Genomic DNA, 7,500 nt, shown 5'->3' with positions numbered 1-7,500 from the left:
CTCCTCCTCCTCAAACTAATCTCCCGACTCGGTGTGTGTGTGTGTGCGTGTATGTGTGTATGTGTGTGTGTTTGTGTGTGTGTGTGTGTGTGTGTGTGTGTGTGTGTGTGTGTGTGTGTGTGTGTTTGCGTGTGTGTGTGTGTGTGTGTGTGTGTGTGTGTGTGTGTGTGTGTGTGTGTGTGTGTGTGTGTGTGTGTGTGTGTGTACTGTGTGTGTGTGTGCGTGTTTCTTTCTATAGTCACCATTTTTTCCAAGTCGAACGATTCCAAGAGGTCATCGGACAGGAGGGGGCATGAGGAGGTGGAAAAACATCACCGACATTGTCACCGTGACGTCCGTGACGTGTCCATGACAGGCTGTGGAGATGGAAGTTGTCCCGACCCTTTCACGATGCCTTGATGACTTGTCTCCGACATGTCAGCCCCGAAGGGGACTGACGTCTGTCGGCGACATGAGGCGGCGAGGTGATGTCATTCGGGTATTTCTGGGGGAAAAGACAGACTGGGTGGGGGGCGGTGAGTTGGGGGGGGTGAGGGGGGCCGTGCTGGGGGGGACACGACGACTGGAGGAGAAGGGTGAGTGCGGCAATTTGATTTCATGGCTCTTGAACCATTGTCGCATAATTTGATATGTTCATTAGGTTACCATGGCAATCGTTTGGTCCTTAATGATGTCGGATGTAGTTAATATTATATATATATATATGTATATATATATATATATATATATATATATCTATAAAATATATATACATTTATATATATCTATATATATATCTATATATCTATATATATATATATATATATATTTATATATATATATATATATACTGTATAATATGTGTGTGTGTGTGTGTGTGTGTGTGTGTGTGTGTGTGTGTGTGTGTGTGTGTGTGTGTGTGTGTGTGTGTGTGTGTGTGATATTATATCCCATATCATATACCATATATGATTAAACGAACACCTGGACGGGTAAATAAAGACTAAGAAATAGATATACCTTATAGATATATAGATTTAGAAGTCATTGCAGATTATTGGTCGTATCGCGCCTATTTTGCGTGGGACATGCATTACAGAAATAGCTCACGCTGAATCCAAACTTGAGGAAAAATATCTAAGACTGGAAACAATCTGAGGTCTCCGATTAAATGAACTGGCATAGCTGTGAATGTGCTGTATCCTGCTGCATTGCTTCTAACCCAGTTCGATGGGCGAGATGCAGGGATGACCCGTCATCCAGGAGGAGCCAAGATGAGAGGGAGGGAGGAAGGGGTGGTGGTTGGGAGTGGAATATGTGGGGATGAAATAGGTGAGAGTGGAATTATGCCTTTTTACTTTGGCTACCTCCATTGTAAGGGGGAAAAGCCTTTGGTACATGTATGTATGTGTGTATGTATGTATGTATGTAGAAACACTTGTATAGACACTGCGTGCTAGAAATCTTGGAGACAGTGTTAGAAAGCTTGACATATTGTTAGAATCTAAGGCACAAAGCATAATTTACCACGGAGAAAGAAAGAAAAATAAATTTAGTAAATTTTTTTTTTTTTTTTTTTTTTTTTTTAACACATAGTTTGCAACCTGGTCGAAAGTGATTTCCGCCATCTTGAAATGATCTGTCATTGTGGGTCACTGTAGGTCAGCCGCACCGTTCACATGAACGCCTCCCATAAATGTGTAGCAAAAGCAGAACTGAAATGGAAATTGAATCTTAGTATATACATTAAAAAGAAAAGATAAAAAGATAATTTATACACAAATTGTGATATTTTGACTTTGTCAATATAGCGCCACAAGGTATTTTCCCCACTCATTGGTTGCTTTAACGATGGTACCCTTAAAAAAATATTTCCTTATATAAACCTTATATAAATCCTTGAAAGGGATGATTTATATTAGGAAAGTTTTTTTTTTTCTGAAGAATACCACCGTAAGATTCTTTCGATGATTTTCTTAAAAAAAAAAAAAAAAAAAAAAAAAAAATCTTTCCCTTCCAAAGATTTATATAAGATTTATAAAAGGATTTTTTTTTTTGTTAAGAATACCTCTATTAGTCTTTCAAAAGAGGAAAAGATGAAAAAGGGGCCCATAAGAACCTGGGACCGCCGGAACCGGTGCCTCGTAATTAAGTATATAAATAAAAGAAAATTAATCTCCAGCTTGTTTCTTATCCGAACTGACAAAGCGCGCTTGTCACTGACATGTCAGAGACATGTCAGTGACAAGAGCCCTCAGATTCATTACAGTCGTCCCATCTCGTTAGCGCAGAGTCGTTTGCACGATCCGCCCGCGTCGCGCAACGCATTGCTGCGCATCCTATTTGCGCATCCTGCTGGTTCACCCCTTCGCCACTGAGAGGTGAATAAAATCGCCTGACGGCAACCAGAATGGAAGGACAACGAAAAGGAGGAAAATAGTCAGAAGAAAGTTGAGGACAAGTTAGTCTCTTCTGTCATCAATCTTATTCCTTTTCTTCTACTTCTTGTTTTTCTTTTTGTCCTTTTTCGTTATCCTTTTTTTCCTCCTGCTCTTCTTTTTCCTGTTTTTTCCTTCATTTCTTCCTTTTCCTCCTCTTCCACCTGTTCTTTTTCTTATGCTAGTTTTCTTTTTCTTCCTTTTCTTTTTATTTTTGCTCTTCTTTTTTTTTTCTTCTTTTTATTTGTCTATTTTCTTTTTTTTTTCTTCTTCATTTCTTTCCTTTCCTCCTCTTCTTGTTCTTTTTCTTCTTTTTTCGTCTTTCTTCCCTTTTATTTGTTATTTTCCATTTCTTCCTTTTCCTCCTCTTCTTCCTCTTCTTCCTCCTCTTCCTCCTCTTCCTCCACCTCTTAAAAAAATCTGCTCGAAAAGGGGTCGCAGAGATGATTAAAATCACTTGGCGGAAGCTGTAATGAACAAAGATAATATATGTTCCGCATTCGTCTGTCTATATATTTACTTATTTATTTCTTTATTTGTTTGTTTGCTTTTAAGTACTTGTACGCCTTGCTTGTGATGATCTCCATGGGAATTATGGATACTCATATACCTGGTGGTACTTTTCCTTTTATTCTAATTGGCGTCAAGTGATTTTATTCTCTCCAGGCACCTCGCTACACAAAGGGCGACCGTCAATAAGTCTTATCCCCTTAAGCAAACCCTACACGAACAATATTATTGCGCAATATTCCGCATTGTACAACAGTATTGACGACCATTTGGGTCGTGACTAATAAGGTCTTCCAGAGACCACCGAGTCGTGTCCCAATCATCACGAACCGTCCTTACACCGTCAATAACATTGCACAATTCAGAATATTGCGCAATAATGTTGAACCGTGTAGGGCTCGCTTTGCGTACCTGTTGGCTCTTTTCCTCTTAGCATTAATGCTTCCAGGTGATTCTATTCATATTCGTGGTGCGCTTTCGCTGGAGCACGGGATGAGGTGTTCTGCAAGAGCTTGAAATTAGTCCGAAATGTGATGTGGGATAGTTTTGAAAATAATCCTTTTATGTAGATTATCAAATGATTAATTTAGCCAGGTCTGCAAGTAAAGACATTGTCTTATACTTTTTATTTCAGAGTCAAAGGTGCAGACAAACCATAAGAATGAGTGACATCGAGTCCAGCGTAAAGAATGTATTAATTCATTAATTTGTTTATTCATTCATTCATTTATTCATATATATTTGTTTAGGGGGGAAGGTGGGGTAATTGGTGTCTTAATTTTCACAGTCCACTGGTTCCCAGTCTGTTTCTGAATTACTCCCTCGCTTATGAGACACTGTTACCTTTTTTTATTTTTTCTGGAGCTCCTTACGACACTGAATAAAATCATCTGGCGTCCACTAACATCTTCTCATTACTCATTATCAGTCTCTGGATCCTCTTGAAGATTTGTGTGGAGATACAGTAGATTTGAAGTAGGCCTGGGAGTTTGCCAAGAAAATTAACATGGCTGGAGGGGAATGGGGAGTATGGTTATGCAATTTCAGGATCTCTGGAGACCCCAGGAGATCCCCAGGAGACATTAGATCCCACGGGTCAACACCAGTTGCACAGGAGATATGTGGTAGGGCCCGTCTGACGGATATGTAGAGAGCAAGAAAGTTAGTGTTGGCACTGGTAGTCCTGGCAGTGGTGCCAGGCCCTTTGTTGTTAAAAGGATAACATCTCGTAGAAGTTTTCTCTGTGGAAATGTCGCCCCTTTATCGCGTCTTTCGTCCAAATTGTTCCTCTTCTGCAGATGAAGGGTTTTCTGATAAGGTTTTCTGATAAGGTTTTCTGCAGGAATTTATTCGCATTGCGTATGTATGTTACGTATGTTCCCTCTGACGTACGAAGCAATTTTCTGAATATATGGATAAGCTGAGGATGTATGCAAACACACACACACACGCATAGGCGCTCATGTGCATTACTACACAAAGTTGCATAATTATATTTTTTCTGATATCCATACCTTTCATTTCAGGCAGACGATAATAGAGGAAAAGATTAATAATCTTTCTGCATCGCCTGATATAACCACGAACACACCTCCAGGGAGTGTTTCTGACAGTGATAAGCATATAATCTTGCATAGGGACTAATGCAGCCTTGCGATGATCTCAAACAATTTACCATACCCTCCTCCGTGTGTTATAACATAACATTTATCGTAGGATTCAACATAGCAAACGTATTTACATCTTAATATGTCTATGCACGAGTACATAACCTCTAAGAGGCTCCATGTAGCCTCAACCAAGGGTCATTGTAGCCTCGCACAAGCTCTCTGTAGCCTCGCACAGGTTTCCTGTGATCTCGCAGAAGGGCCACTACAGCCTCGCTCAGGCTCCCTATAGCCTCCCACAGGCTCCATCTAACCACGCAAAAGGGTCACTGCAGCCTCGCACAGGCTCCCTGTAGCCTCGCGAAGGACCTTCTGTAGCCTCGGACAGGGGTTTCTGTAGCCTCGCACAGACCCCCTGTAGTCTAGGGCACAACTCCAGATGACTTTGTCCGTATCAATTTGTAAACATAATAAATAATGAGTTAGAAATTTTAGTGGCAAGTCAGAAAGTGTCTGATTTTTCCCTCTATCTCTTCTTTCTCCTCCCTCTCTTCGTCTTCATCCTTCTCCTCCTCTTACTCCTGCTCTTCCCCTTTCCTCCTCTTCCTCCTCATCCTCCACTCTCTTGTTGAACGCGAGCCTACTACCGTACAGGTACTTTTTAATGAGTCATATTTGCTTTCCTCTCGTTTAAGTCAAGAGGCCTTCGTGTTGACTCTCGGAATTTTTATTTCACTTAAATTTAGGTCTAATATGTGAAGCCCTTCCCCCTAACTGTTCCTAGAAGCCCGCGGTAGGGGGCAGAAGGTAAGCAAGCTTGGTCTTTGTGTTCCTCTGTTACAAGGGTGGATTTGATTGGTGGGATATACGTGTTTCCGAAGTAAATTCCACGTGTTAAAAAGACAAAAAAAAATTATAGAATTTGTGATGAATAAAAGTAAAGAAATGTCTCCTTTTCTTCTTTTGAAGTAATCCAAAATGTGACGTATTATGTGAGTTCTTCCCCTTTATCTCCCCATATCTCTCGCCCTGTCCCTATATCTCCTTTCTCTCTCTCCCTCTCTCTCTCTCCCTCTCTCTCTCTCTGTATCTCTCATTTTCACTTTCTCTTCCTCTCTCAGTCTCTCTTTCACTTTCTCTCTCCCTCCCCCCTTTCTCTCTCTCTCTCTCTCTCTCTCTCTCTCTCTCTCTCTCTCTCTCTCTCTCTCTCTCTCTCTCTCTCTCTCTCTCTCCCTCTCTCTCTCTCTCTCTCTCTCTCTCTCTCTCGCTCTCTCTCTCTCGCTCTCTCTCTCTCGCTCTCGCTCTTTCTTCCTCTAATTATCCCTCCCCCTCCGTCGCTGTCTTTTCCAATTTGTTGATGCAAACAATTATCCTTATTATTTTTTCTTTTGAAGGGGGAGAAAGGTGTGCGGGGGGGGGTATTTACTTGGTAAGTAACTTTTGAAATCCCGCCCCCCTTTTTTGTTCCAGAATTCTATCCGGGTTGTTTCTGCAGCGAGAAGGGGCAGCGATGACGTCCAGGGGGTTCTTCGTCTCTTTGGTGCCCAAAAGTCCTTTTTTTCCCTCGTTATTGCGATTGACGAGCAAACAAGGGTAGGGGGGCGTCGACCCCTTGCTCTCCTGTGATTTCCTTGTTCTCCCCCCTCCCTTTCGTCTTTCCGTTGTTTTATATTTTGTTTCCGGTTTTTTTTCTGTTTCTGTTTTGTTATTTTTTGTTTTAATTTTTTTCGTCTGTGGTGCTACTGGAAGTGGTAGTTTTGTTGTTGTTGCTGTTATTTTGTTTATGATTAATGTGATTTTAGTGGCTATTTTGACACAGGTAGTTGTAGTGGTGGCGTGGTCCTTGTGATATAAGGGAGTCTCTCTCTCTCTCTCTCTCTCTCTCTCTCTCTCTCTCTCTCTCTCTCTCTCTCTCTCTCTCTCTCTCTCTCTCTCTCTCTCTCTCTCTCTCTCTCTCTCTCTCTCTCTCTCTCTCTCTCTCTCTCTCTCTCTCTCTCTCTCTCTCTCTCTCTCTCTCTCTCTCTCTCCCTCTCTCTTTGTCTCTGTCTCTCTGTTTTTATCTGAACGCCAAAATGGAACAAAATAATTAAAAAAAAAAAAATAGGTCGTCGGGTCCTCCTAGGATGAGAGGTTAACTTAATTTTTTCTCTAAAATATTCTGTCGTTAACCAGAATAAAATCAACCTACTCATCTCGAGGGCGAAGAGACGCTGAAATCGGAAAAAGGAAAGAAAAGAAAAAATGGACAGGCCTTAGCCTAATTAAATTGTGAAATAGTATGTCTCTGTACTGAATGATTTAATCCCGATGTTCATTTTGAAAATTAATTTTTCATTTCTATTCACCTCACATGGCCGTGTGGGTGGAAGGAGGAAGAGGAGGATGCAGGAGAGGAGGAGGGGAAAGAAGAAGAAGAGGAGGAGGGAGAGGAAGAGGAGAAGGAAGAGGAAGAAGAAAAGCAGAAGGAAAAGGAAGAAGGGGAATTGGAGGCTGGGAACGAGGACGAAAAGGAAGATGGGGAGGAGGAAGAGGAAGAGGAGGAGGAGGAGGTGGAAGAGGAAGAAGAGGAGGAGGTGGAAGAGGAAGGGGAGGAGGAAGAGGAAGAAGAGGAAGGGAGGAGGAGGAGAAGGAAAAGGAAGAGAGCTGGTTAGAGGAGGGGCAGGGGAAGGAAAAAAGATGAAAGGAGGAAGAGAACGAGGAAGAGGAGGAGGAAGGGAAGGAGGAAGTTGAAGGGGAGAGTGTCTCTTAGTTGATCTATGGAGAGTATGAAGGGAGGGAGGCCTTTGAAGGGAAGTAAAGGGAAGAAGGGACTGAAAGAGGGTCTTTGGGAAGTCCGAAAGGGAATAGGAGGCGGAAAAGAACCAAAGGGACCTTTTCTCGTCTATTGGACACCCTCACCAGGAGGGGGGAATGAAAAAGGGGGGGGGGAGGAATAGGGAGGAAGGGTCAAGGTAGTAGGGAGTAGA

Source organism: Oratosquilla oratoria, chromosome 10 (assembly GCF_046742065.1).
Source record: "Oratosquilla oratoria isolate Oo_2021 chromosome 10, ASM4674206v1, whole genome shotgun sequence".
Lineage (NCBI taxonomy): Eukaryota > Metazoa > Arthropoda > Malacostraca > Stomatopoda > Squillidae > Oratosquilla > Oratosquilla oratoria.
The sequence above is the reverse complement of the archived record's forward strand: the minus strand, read 5'-3'. Positions refer to the sequence as shown.